This window comes from Megalobrama amblycephala, unplaced genomic scaffold (genome assembly GCF_018812025.1).
Source record: "Megalobrama amblycephala isolate DHTTF-2021 unplaced genomic scaffold, ASM1881202v1 scaffold199, whole genome shotgun sequence".
NCBI lineage: Eukaryota > Metazoa > Chordata > Actinopteri > Cypriniformes > Xenocyprididae > Megalobrama > Megalobrama amblycephala.
Window position 1 is genome coordinate 1,046,562 of NW_025953336.1, and position 14,552 is coordinate 1,061,113.

Below are 14,552 nucleotides of genomic sequence, written 5' to 3' on the forward strand. Positions count from 1 at the left end.
GGTATCCATGAGATCTGTTCTGATAGGGTCACTGACAGCAGGGTAAAAATAACGCTGAATGTAAATAATACAATGCAACTAACCATATAATCATCCACCTTAGGATAGGAAAATGGGTTTATCCCCAGATATGGAGACAAAATGCCTTATCCTTTAGGCTAAGTGAATGGAGACAGTATAGCTTCAAAAATGAAAAAGAAGAAAACAAAAAAAATCCATAAAAGTGGTCCATATGACTCGTGCACTATATTCTCAGGTCATATTGTCAATTTTGTTTAGAAAACACTTCTTTTGCTGAAGGCTCTGCATCTAATCAGTTTTTCTGTTTTGGCATAAATTCATCTGTCAGTTGGAAGAACCAAATTATACAGATGCCAACATGGACAGATTGCATATCATGCCCTCAATCTCGAAATCCTTAAGAAAAATATTCAGAGGAAAAAGAGAACGGAGCAACTAAATACAGGATAAACATGGTTTTGTTTGTTTGTTTTTTTTACACACCAACACCACATTTTGTGGAGTGAATTATAGTCTGCTGAGAGCACAAAACCAAATATAAAAGGTAATAATTTTTCATTGTTAAAATACAAATACATTTGTGTTGCTTTTCGCCACTTAATGTCCAATTCAAAATTTGGATCCAGAAGTAAAACTAGTTAAAAATCACTGATGTAAATGAGGAGCCAAATAAATTTTGCATCTAAAAGAACAACAGAACAGCGCAATCACAAGGGCTGGGTAACATGCGCATGTGCACACATACACACGTACGTACACACACACACACACACACACACACACACACACACACACACACACACACAGTTGATGTGTGTACTGGTATCACTTACATACTGTAGCTAAACAATGTTTTCTGATTAATGTTTGAACTGAGCAACTCAGCTTAATTAAATGTCGTTAACTTCATTTTGTAAGATCAAATACGGATGAACAGCAACAGATGCTGAAAAAAACCCTGACATGTTAATATTGCTGAAGGCGAGGAAAACCACAAAGCACAGATAGATAACAAATAAAATAATTAAATAGAAATTGTGGGATCTGCCTCTTTCCCTCACATCAAAGGGGATTTTTTTCCCCCTTCTGAGCAGCAGGGGGGTAAAATTTAAAGACTAGCAAGATTTTACATCCTTTCATGAATTCTCTGAAACACAAGGATTTTAATGAGGGAAATTAGTCAAGAGGCCAGGCCTGAGAGCTTCCCTAAATGGAATCTGTAAAAGATATTGGTACGAGGTAAGGTATGTTATTTAAGGACCAAAAAAAAAAAAGAAAAAAAAAGTGTGCCATCATGGCATTATTCATAGCTGTTGGAGTACTTGTGCTGTTATTATGAACCGTCCTCTAACCGTAGGGAAAACAAATCTTTATTTAACAAAACATGATTCTGGCTTCATGCTGAATTTGCGATAAACCTGCAGAGTAAGACCTGATACAAACGAAATAGAGAACAAAGAGAAAAGCCTTGGGGTTGAACAGTTTTACTCTCATAATACTTACTGATACAGTCAGTTTGATCATGTCATACAGTATCTAAACAGCACTTGTTTATGATAATATTTGTGTTTGAGTTCCCTGGGAATGAATCATGACCTTGGAGTTGTTAGTACCATTCTCTACCAGGCACTACACAGATAATTGGCAGACTAAAAAAATCTGCTGCTTCACATCACTCCAGTAGTCATAACTATATTTGTAGCTGTAAGATGTTGCCTCGAACAAACTTTCCTAGAATATGTTGCTGTACCAACCTGAAGTCGGGTCTTCAAGCACAATCCCTAGTCCATAGAAATCCACAGATCTGGAGACAAAATGCCTTATGCTTATGCAAGTGAATGTGCTAGCTAGTGCCAAAATATGATGAAAAGATTTCAATAGAAGTATTCCATATGACTGGTGCCCTATATTCTCAAATCATATAACTTTGTGTGAGGAACAGACCAACATTTGAAGGGTTAGTTTACTCAAAAGCAAAAACAGTCCATAAATGAGAAGTTCATTTGACTTGCAATGCAACTTTTTTTTTTTTACTACTATTTTTGGAGATATATAGTAGAGTATTTATAAAGAGCAGTGTGATCATTCTGCTAAAATCGGTAATGTTACTAGGGCTGGGCGATATATCGCATGCGATTGTCACGCGCATTTCGTCAGTAAAGCCGGTTCCCTGATTACCGCGAAATCGCCATCACCTGCTTTCAAATGGAGCGGCATTTAATAGACAGAGCCGTAGTTCACTGACAATCTACGCAATATCGCGTTCATTATTGCAGATGAATCGCCTTCGATATGAACGCGATATTGCGTAGCTTGTCAGTGAACTACGGCTCTGTCTATTAAATGCCGCTCCATTTGAAAGCAGGTGATGGCGATTTCGCGGTAATCAGGGAACCGGCTTTACTGACGAAATGCGCGTGACAATCGCATGCGATATATCGCCCAGCCCTAAATGTTACAGAAACTATTTTTTTTTTTATAAACTTCTTAACAACAACAACAACAACAAACAATCCACAATAATTCCACAATCACATACTAGATTAACCGTGTCTTCTGCATTCAGCTTTTCTTAATAATAATAATAAAATAAAAAAAAAAAAAAAACAAACCTCAGATTTGTCTGATTTTTTGCAGAGCCTGATTTCAGGTCTTAAGAGCTCTGCATTTTTCACTGGGCTTTAGGGCAGCACTCATACATTAACGAAGGCATCATTTGTCTTTTAAATTGTACCTTTGCTCCATCTGTCATTGTGAATGAGGACATGTTCACCTTGGAAAGTGGTGCATGTGAAGTGGACAAGGAATGGTGTAGTTTGATTGAAATGAGATTGCTGTGTGGTTCTAGTGAACACGTGGCATTGGTCTCATGCCATATAACCTGAAAGTAGAGTTCATCTTGTTATCTGAGGATGCCAAACTGCCCAGACAAGAGATCTTTATTTGTCATTAGGCAGAATATATGCATGAGCAAGTTGGCTAAGTGCAGTATTTAGTTTTTCAGACAGCATTAGGTGCTTTCTTTGCACTTCCAGCACCAAAACAGAGCTAAGCTCAGTGTCCCAGAGCTAGGAAAGAGGGTGTCCCTCCTGCTTATTTTTAAAACGCTTTCTTCTTGCCATCTTTCAGAGATTAGCAGCGTTTTCACTAATGTGCCACTGGGAGTCCATCACATTACTTCATTATGATACATCTGTTTAACCAAGGCAGAAAATTGCCACTATAAACCTTCTTAATCAATCAATGAGCTCAATTAAAGTTGGTTTGCAGCTTACCGGTTTGCAGTTTATATCCTCTCTGTACTAGACCCTTGTGAATGACACAAGACCAGGATGAACAAATGGAGATACAAGTAAAACACGCTGAGCAGCTCTTACATAGCATTGGAAAGTGGATTATTTCATTAAATCAGTTTGTCGAAAATAAACCAGTAAAAAAAAAGAAAAGAAAAGAAAAAAAAAAAAGTCCATTAAGAAATTTTCCAAAATGTTATCCAAAAGTCTAAAAGTAAAATGTATAAAAAGGAATTTATTATTTACTGTAAAATAAAATTAGGGGTGTCCCTGATTACGGATTTACATAGTCAAATCAGAGCGCCTAATTCGATGAAGATGGTGGTGGTGGTGGGGGGGGGGAGGGGGGGGGGTCAAAGAAGTTACCTTTGAAAGACGGCTCAACTGTGCACGAGATGCGGAAAATGAAGCAATACCCGGGCATTACGACAACTTTTTATTTTTATTTTCCTCACACACAACACAGAGAAACAATTTTCTAATAAAGCGACCAAACTACCTGACAAGTGATAGACGAAACTGACAATGACTATTTATCTTTTTTAAACTAAAATGAAAGGCAATGTGGATGAACTTTCGATGTACAGAACACCACACAAAGATATAGAAAAAAATGAATAAAAACATTTTGGATTAATAAACCTAAATATATATATATATATATATATATATATATATATATATATATATATATATATATATATATATATAACTGCAGAAAGGCCACACTGAAGATAGATATGCATTTCATATGTCGGCAAATCAAATTAAATTATCTAAATTGCCTGTGCGAGCAAGCTTTAACTAATCTACAGCGCAACATTGATGCACCGAAAAACAATAAAAAAAAATGATTTACAGAATTGAATTAGAAAAGAATAAACCGTTCTAATAAATAAAAATACTTTAAAAAATGAAAGTCATAATCAAGTCACAAGTGCAAAATGCCTAAAGTGCAGGGGAACATATATTCAAAACACATTTAGCCACAAATAGTTAAATTAGATAAACCAGAGTGATCAATAAATAAATTAAAGTTAAAGAAATTATTAAAGTAATGAAAGTATAGCTAGAATTGTCAATAAATGCTAAACTGGAGTGGCAGTGTTTTTAGCTAAACATTCACAGCATCCAAGAATTAAATTAGAACTGGCTAAAATGTTTTGAGATCACTTGTACCCTACCTGATTGAGAGAGAAAAATCCAGTCTTTCACACGATTTGCCTGTGTCCGTTTGAGTCTTTTCAAATAGCGCGCTAGTCAGCTCCTTAAACGTTGGCCGGCAGAAGCGCGCTGCAGTGTTTGTTGTTGTTGAGCGGTAGGACATGAGCTGTTGGCACAACTTGCATCTTATGTTTTTTGGATAGTCTTTTACCATTTCAAAGTGCATCCAATTCTACACTTTAGATTTTCTTATCCCAGACATTGTTAAAGATTTAATCCCTGCCGCCAAGATGCTCCTCTGTCGGTCACGGATCATGGAAAGTGAAACACAGTCACAGGGGTGGTTGGATTTATTCACGCACATTAGAAATATTTATTAAAAGCTTCTTTCTTTTCACATTTTTATTTACAGCATTATCATAATATGCTGTATATTAACCTATTGGGAGAAAACCGGTAAGTCTATGTAAAATCAGATTGAGCACCCCCATATCTCGTCTCATAACACCTCTGTGAAGATTTGACTGTGAGATTGGTAGTCGAATCAGGCTCCTCCTATTGAAGCTTCGAATCGTCGACTATTCAGGGTCATCCCTAAATAAAATACAGTAAAAATCTAGTTAAACAAAGCTTGTGTTTCACAGTGATCTTTCAATAAATTAATACAAGGAAAAAAAGATAGTTTGAACTCATTCACAGAAATTAATAAAACTTGCACCATTTTTGCTTGCAGGCCCTGAGACAAAAAAGCATTGCAAAACTATTGCCACATAACAACATACAAGTGCATTTAAATTATTGATATTCACAAAGTTGCTAAAAGGATTAGTTCACTTTCAAATTAAAATTACCCCAGGCTTGACCCACCCTCAAGCCATCCTACGCAGGCATATATGAGTTTCTTCTTCTGATGAACACAATCGGAGATATATTAATAAATATCCTTTATATTTATAAATAGCTTTATAATGGCAGTGAGCAATACCAATGAGTATGAACTGAAGAAAGTGCTTCCATCCACATCCATCCAACATAAATGTACTTCACACATCTCCGGGGAGGTTAATAAAGTCCTTCTGAAGCAAAGCAATGCATTTGTGTAAAAAACAAAAAAACAAAAAAAAAAAACACACATATTTACATAGTTATGACCAGTTCAGCCAGACCGCCTTCCGTATTCAACTTATGAAGAAAGTATAAAACTCTCGCAGTTCAAAAAGCTTACGCTATGTCCTACACCTTCCCTATTCAACTTATGGAAAAAGCTCAACTAATGCAATGCCAGTTTATACTTTCTTTGTTAGTTGAATACGGATGGTCTGGCGGAAGCTAGATATTTTACTTATAAAATGTATGTTCAGAGGTTGTTATAATACAATACTATGGGGCTTCTAGCCATGTCTACTACTGTACATTATATGCACAAGCTCCATAGGGAGAAACCAACTCAATGTGCCAATCACATGAGCACTTGAGCCCAGCATATGTTATTTATGTGTGGACAGTCCATCTGATCTTCACACAGAAAATGAGCCACAGAGAGCAGGGAGTATTTGTCACATCTCGGCTTTCAATGCATATGATAGCCACATTTTTCACTTTCACAAGTATTCACATCCACACAAACACACCAAGAACTCTTATTGAAGTTGACAATAGACAAGAGTGATATGCAAAAAGTAATTATGAGAGAAAATGCATTGCCGCCCACGCAATCATCTATGTCAACAGCCACGGTGCAAAACATAAGGTCCCATTACATATGGCAGATCGACAGAGAATATTAATTTTCACTTATGTGGTTCTGTCTCCATGTGCACATCTTTTTAAAAGTGAAGTTGCACAGCAGACTAGTTACAAAAATTAAACTGAGTGGTTTTGTACTTGAGGTCATGGCTTACATAATTATTATTGTGTTGAGACATGAGGCATCTTTTCATTTTTTAGTCTTTTGGCAGTGTTCAGAGTCTATCTCTATTCATTTATTTATCCTATTGCTTTGAAATGCCTTGAAAGAAGCAATAAATGTAAATAACAAAATGTAAAAATATGGTTTATATTATAAATAATTAGGGGTGACCCTGAATAGTCGACAATTCGAATCTTCGATAGGAGGAGCCTGATTCGACTACCAATCTCACAGTCGAATCGTCCCAGAGGTGTTATGAGAAGAGATTGATTTTACATAGACATACCGGTTCTTTCCCAATAGGTTAATATACAGCCTATTATGTTAATACTATAAATAAAAATGTGAAAAGAAAGAAGCTTTTAATAAATATTTTTAATGTGCGTGAATAAATCCAACCTGTGACCGATTTAAGTTTCACTTCCATGATCCGTTACCGGCAGATGAGCATCTTTACGGCAGGGATTAAATCTTCAACAATGTCTGGGATAAAGTGTACACTTGGATGCACTTTGAAATGGTAAAAGATGATCAAAAAACGTATGCAAGTTGTGCCAACAGCTCTTGTCCTAGAACTCAACAACGACAAACACGCGCTTCTGCTGGCGGTCCGTGTACCTTCGTATAATTTGTTTTTTCGTTTTTGTCTTCTAAACGGAAAAACAAAGAAAGCATTCATTTATCACATATTCGACCCTCCTCGTGAGCATAAATAAACAAATCTCGAGTCGTTTTTTTCACATTTTTATTTTCGTTTTAATCACACTTTGTTCTAATCCACCAAAAGGAAAAACAATAAAACCAAAATGGATAAACGGCTTGAATATTCGATTTCTATCATGTGGAAAAACGGGAATATTCGATTTTAATGTCGCCCCTCTTCCGCTGATTGGTCAACCAAAGATCAAGCCGCGCCATCAGCTCTCAGCTCCAAAATCAGCTCCGCGCAACAGTAGACTATATATCCGATACATTTGTACGGATTATTACAGAGTTTATTGCAACTACATTTCATCTAGTTCTCATCAAACAGCCAGACTAATAAATAGCTCGACACAACCCGTGCCGGGGCAGAGCCTAGACAGAGCTTTCTTATAAGCTATTCATTCGCGTGAATTTAAATATTAATATTTGGCAGATTTATCATATTAAATATTAATTTACGTGGCATCTGCTCTCACAACTACTCCTAGCCTATGTATTTGGCACACCGCTGTTTTATTTAGCTGACCAACTCTAAAAATCTCTGCTGGAGCAACGCGGCGCGCTGGACAGCTCGGAGAGAATGTATCGGACATTTCATCTAGGTCTATTTCTCCTCAAACAACCAGATTAATGAATGGCTCGACACAAACCCTACAGACTAGACATAGCTTTCTTCTGCCTGCGCATACATTTGCGTGCGGTGGAGTTAGTTTATCATATTAAATATTAATTTATTTACATTGCATCTGCTGTCACAACTACCCCTAATTGGCACACCGCCTGTTTTATTTAGCTGATCAACTCTTGAAATCTGTGCACCAAAAATGCACGACAAACAGCGCAGAGGGAATGTTACATTGTAGTGAAGTGCAGATCAGCGGTCCTGACTGTTGTTTTGAGCAATACACCGAGTTTATTTCATTAACACTGAGTATGTCCCTCAAAACAATGTTTTATTTTTTCTGCCAGCTAAATTTCTAAAGCAAAGTCACAGATCATTGTGCGACTCGCAACATTAGGTGCACAGAGTAGCCTATAGTAGTAAATTCGTGAATGAATCCGAGTCTTTGAACAAATCGGTTGAGTGATTCACCAGCCATACAGCCTTTCATTACTGAATGAATCAGCGTTTCGAGCGAATCGATTGAATAAAATCACTCGTTCATTAACACAGTGACTTGCTGCCACCTACTGGCGATATTTTATATTCGTTTCATCTTGTAATTTATTTATTTTTGTAAATCATTTTTATAAAAACATAAAATTAATGTAATTACATTATGTATTTGCTCTGCTGTGTGAATGTATTTACAGACCTCTCTAAGCAGCATTAATTGTGTAAATACATCTAAAAGCAACTTCATTGCCACCTCTGCAGCACAAGATTCCTTTGGTTGAAACAAAATAATGTAAAAATATAAATGTATTGACTAAATTTAAGATTTAAAATTAAAAATGGCATGCCTTTAATAAGATATAGCTATTTTAAATATAGCTTATTTTACTAATTAATTTTTTGATGGTAATAGATGGCAATAAATATAAAAATATATATTCATCTCTGGCTTTATTGTTCAAAATGTTATAGTCTACCCTTAAACACGTAATGAATGGCAAGACGCATTAAAAGTTTCTGTTTCTGTTCTGTTTTCAGTTAAAAATGTGTCATTTAAGCGTCATTTAAGTTAATAATTATTGATTCTTACAACGAAAGTGATTCAATCAAAAACTTTAGCTCGATAGACTTAATAGCTGCTGTAAAGCCAAAACAAACGCTGTCTATTAATTTCCTATTATCACTGTGAAGCTGCTTTGAAACAATCTGTATTGTAAGAAGCGCTATATAAATGAAGATGACTTGACCCTTGAATCAATTCTGCTCTGCTCTGATTCTGGAGCTGAGAACTGATGGCGCGGCTTGATCTTTGGTTGACCAATCAGCGGAAAGGGGCGTTTTATTCCCGCCCATGTAGAAATCGAATATTCAAGCCGTTTATCCATTTTGGTTTTATTGTTTTTCCTTTTGGTGGATTAGAACAAAGTGTGATTAAAACGAAAATAAAAATATGAAAAAAACGACTCGAGATTTGTTTATTTATGCTCACGAGGAGGGTCGAATATGTGATAAATGAATGCTTTCTTCGTTTTTCCGTTTAGAAGACAAAAACAAAAAAAACAAATTATACGAAGGTACACGGACCGCTGGCCAACGAGCTGACTAGCGCGCTATTTGAAAAGACTCAAAAGGACACAGGCAGATCGTGTGAAAGACTGAATTTTTGTCTCTCAATCAGGTAGGGTAGCTACAAGTGATTTCAAACTATTTCAGCCGCTTGTAATTTGATTTTTGGATTTTGTTAATGTTTAGCTAAAAAGTCTGCCACTCCAGTTTAGCTTCATTGTCTCTGCAGTTAAAAAGACAAGTTGACAATTCTAGCTATACTTTCGTTGTTTTAATAATTTCTTTAATTTTAATTTATTTATTGATCACTGTTTTGAATATATGTTCCCCTGCACTTCAGGCATTTTACAGTTTGACTTGATCATATTTCAGTTTTTTAATTAGGCTATTTTCATTTATTAGAACGGTATATTCTGTTCTAATTCAATTCTGTAAATTATTGTTTGATAAAAAACAAATATATATATATATATATATATATATATATATATATATATATATAGAGAGAGAGAGAGAGAGAGAGAGAGAGGCTAATTTTTTTAAATTAAATTAATACATTTTTTTTTTTGGTTTTTGGTGCATCAATGTTGCGCTGTAGATTAGTTAAAGCTTGCTCGCACAGACAATTTAGCTGATGTAATTTGATTTGCCGACATATGAAATATATCTATCTGAAGTGTGGCCTTTCTGCAGTTATTAATATATATATATTTTAAAGTTTATTGATCCAAAATGTTTTTATTCATTTTCTTCTATGTCTTTGAGAGTGTTCTGTACATCGTGGCTGTGAATGTTTATCCAGATTGGCTTTCATTTGTTTAAAAATATAAAATCATTGTCAGTTTCGTCTATCACTTGACAGGCAGTTTGGTTGGTTTATAAGATGTTTCTCTGTGCTGTGTGTGAAAGAAAATAAAAGTTGTCTTAAGCCGCAGATAGACTATAGCCAGTGGCGTAACTTTGTTTTAAAAAGTTTTCTTCCTTACATCTGCTATAATACAATATGTCTCGAGAGTATGTATTAGTTAATAAATACGTGGATCCGCTATTGACAATAGATTGTCCTAATGGACTGGAGGCATAATTTTCGTTTAGCATGCAAGAGATTCTGGGTTCGAATCCAACCATGTATGATTTTTTTTTTTTTTTTTTTTTTTTTCTCATTAAAACCAAAGATGTTCGTCAGTGATTGTATATCAAGAGCAGGGACACGTTTATGTGTATTTTGTTTTGTGATTCAACGTAATGAATAGAGAGTCTCTGCAACAGTTAAGCGTTAGATTGAAGCGCTCGTCCGTGTGAACACTGCGCAGTGTGCACGAGCGCCAAGAGAACATTATTGCGCCTCTGATAACAGCGACAACGAGCACTCAACATGATTTCAAAAACAACACATCCCAGCGCCAGATCGCCTATTATTAACACAAATTGATAATCAACTAGAGGTGTTTCTTTTGTATTAGATATCCGCGAGATGCCGCGAGATGTTTCAAAAAGTGGTGGGGACAATATCGACCATTTCAAAAAGTGGTGGGGACATGTCCCACTCGTCCCACCCGCAAATTACGCCTATGACTATAGCCAGGCCTTACTTCATTTTCCGTGTCCCGCTCCATCTCGTGCACAGTTCAGCGCGCGAACCTTTCAAAGTGAGTCCGTGCGCGCTCTCTAGTGGACTGCTGTTTTTCAAGACACCCCCCCCCCCTTTATGATTCGACTTTCAGTCGAATATAGGCGATCTGATTCGAATCGGATTCGACTATGTAAATCCGTAGTCGAGGACACCCCTATAAATAATAATAATAATAATAATAATAATAATAATAATAATAATAATAATAGACTACCTGTGCTCATCTTTTTTTATAGTCTATGGTCTAAACTAATGGCCGTGACTCTGCAGTGAGTGTGAGACCTGATGAATGAGATCAAAATGAACAAATTTATTTGTTTGTATTAAATATTTTATGGCATTATTCTGTCATTTTTCATTGACAATCATTTCACACAATTCACACATGTTATGCCAAAATTCTTTCTATATAAATCAGTCGTGCTGATTAATTAAGATTAAGATTAATTAAATATATAAGATCATAAAATTTCTTTAAGGCAGTTACTGTGCATTCATTCATTAATTTTAATACTGCTCTTATGAAAATGAACCATGGTTTTACTACAAATAAAACCAAAGAAAAAAAAAAACAAAAAACATGGTTTACTTTTAGTTAAACCATAGTAACCACAAATCAACAATGGTTTCGCTAGTTTAACCATGGTATTTGTAGTAAAACTGTAATACAAATGGTAAACAATCCACGAAAAAAAAAAAAAAAAAAAAAAAAAAACATTGTTACTACATTTTTACTATAATGAAACCATGGTTAATTTTCGTAAGGGTGTTTATCAGTCAAATTAATATAAAAATGTAAATTCAACAGGTATGAAATATGATCAGTAAGAGAAAACACTTAATGAGAAGACAAGCAATGGACCGTGACTGGTTACATTTCGTTGGGAAATAAATGAATTTATTATTCAGACTGCGCATTTGGAAGGGAAATATATTTATAGGAACATTTCAGTAGGTAGAACATATGAGATGTAAACATCCTCAGTTTGGAAATACATAGGCCTACTACACACAAATATATTGCCGCATATTATTTTAAAAGAAGTACCTTCATCCCGCTGTACCAATCTCACCCATGCTTTCCTTTATTGTGTCAGGAAATCATTGAAATCTGAGGTAAGGGTGTCGTTGTTTAAAATTAGAGCAGCCGGATCGCTGCAGTAACACCAGTGAGAGGATTCAGCCATTAGTTTTGATTGTGTTGCGGTAGTACCGGAAGTAGGAATACACTGCTTCACTAACTGTAAACAGGAAGTGTGATAAAGGTCTATTATGAGATGATAACACGTGATGTTCTTCTTGGAGCTGTTCATGTTGATCAGGTGGTACAGGGGTCACGTGGTACAAGTTGAAGCTCTCAGATAATTCCCAGTTTACAAGTTGTAATTATGAGATTGTACGAAGAAGTGAATACTTTTTACAAGTTGTTAATCTTGTAATTACGAATAATTATAACATGGCGTGAACGCACCTATAGACGAGGGGTTCTCAACTATGGCCCTTGAGGTCCACTTTCCTGCAGAATTTAGCTCCAGCCCTGATCAAACTTATCTGCCTGTAACTTTCTAGTAATCCTGAAGACTTTCATTAGATTGTTCAGGTGTGTTTGATTAAGGTTGGAGCAAAACTCTGCAGGAATGGACCTTAAGGGCCAGAGTTAACACTCTGAGGTCTGAAAACGCGCCGGCGCGTTTTGCAGGGTTTTTTTCACATTGCAGCAAAACAGACTTAAAATACTCCGTCATTTTTTGTCATAGAGACATAAGTAATATATAAATTGAAACTATAGAATATCTTCTTTATTTGTATACACTCAGAGTAAAAACAAAATGTTGTGCTTTTTGTAAAATAAAGAAAACTAACATGATGCGTGATTTCTCCTCTCCCTCTGAACAAGTCCAATCTGATAGTTCTCAGAAAATGAACTGTAACTTAGTGAATACTAATCACAGAAAAATTACACTTATGTCTAAAAAAACGTTAAGATGTCAGGTTTTAAATCATGTAAGTCAAATCGAAAACAAACCTTCTGTGTTTATGTAATCTGTATGAAAAGAGAGCCATGTCAGAAGTCCGTGATTCAGCTCATTATCTGCTAATGCGGCCACGCCCACGGAGCCAGCGCTATTCAGACGCAAATTCAGAGGCAATACATGCATTCATCGTCTCAATCGTGTATTTATTGTCTTGAAAAGTGTTTATCTGGATGTAAAAGTCATGGTTAGCGAGCTCTAGAAGACATGCAGTTAGTTCCTGTTTTCTTTTCTTCTATAGATGAATTTTAGATGAGTTTTGTTTCTTTAGCGCCCTCCGGCTGCAGTATGAATTGGAAACTCCATTCATGGAATAGCTCCTTCTTTTAAGAATTTGTGAACTAAAAATGCAAAGAGCGCCCTCCGAAGGAAACAGATAGTAATGCTAATATTACATAAATATAACTCCTCTGTATAGAAAATTGACATAAGATAAGCCATTTTCTCCAAATGTGCATGCTTTAAACTAAAAGCCTATATTCAGACTCTTTGCATCACAGAATACATTATATTTTAAAGATAATAAAAACATATAATTACTTATTAGATTATAATTACTTTATTTGTAATAATATTTTTCTGTATGTTTCATATATCATGTGAGCTTGAGACATCACAGAAGGTTTTTTCAAGCACCTGACTGAAATGCTAATATGCAAGTCTTTCATCATTACATGCATTTTTTGTCCCAGGTGAGAATGGCCATTATTCAGTTGATTCACCCTCCACGCATACTGTGTTTCTTGGCAAAAAAGTCACAAAAACTAAATCAATATATTGTTTTATATGAAGGAGTAGGCAGCATAATTTTTACATAATTTTGAGAAAAACTCAACAACCTCCAATACCCTAAAGTATTGTAAACACAGTTTACTATACTTTTTTTGGCCTTAAGTGACTAAGTTTTTTGTTTTTTCTAACCACGCATCCACTCACCACATATTATTGACAGGTTTTGTAATGACCATGTGGCTTGAAAAACTTCTCCAGTCTCAAAGGACCCCTGGTCTACATTCTTAGTTTGGTGACAGAACCCTAACACTTGAGTGATCACAGGCAGACATGAGGGAAGACTCCCCTCATCACCTCATCTGCCATGATGAAAAGCACAGGACTCCAAAACTCGCACCTCCAAGAGAAGCAAACAAGGAAATAGATAGGCTAGCAGATAAGCAATTCAAAGGAAGAATGATGACATTAGCATGTCATTAAGCAGGCTAATCCTATCACAATTTTCCCCCATTGTTCACCCAAGTCTCTCAGTCCAGAGATCAAGGTGTGAACTAACTTCCACTCACCAGACAGGTTTTGCCATGTGGTTTGAAGTCTCAAAGGACACAAACTGACACACAGTGGACAAAATGAAGCAAATCTTCTCCATTTCTATTAACAGAACTCTATTTACTTAATGACTGCTGTTTGTGTACATGCAAAATATACAAACTTACCTATTAAGGTATAAATTAATGCATAGGTAAAAGTTCAATAAAACTCGATGTTTGGTATTTATGTTTTCAGCACAATGCCTAGGTTAATCTGAAATTGGTTTGAAAAGTTAATTATGCATATGAAAAACCTTAAGGACATTGTTCTAAACATGAACTCTAAGCTA

At 35.6% G+C, this 14,552-nt stretch overlaps 1 protein-coding gene across 20 annotated transcripts in view; it reads right to left on the minus strand.

Annotated features, from left to right (window-relative positions):
- LOC125260924 (neurexin-3b) overlaps positions 1–14,552 on the minus strand; it is a 494,859-nt gene that overhangs the window by 225,742 nt on the left and 254,565 nt on the right. The window lies entirely within an intron of this gene.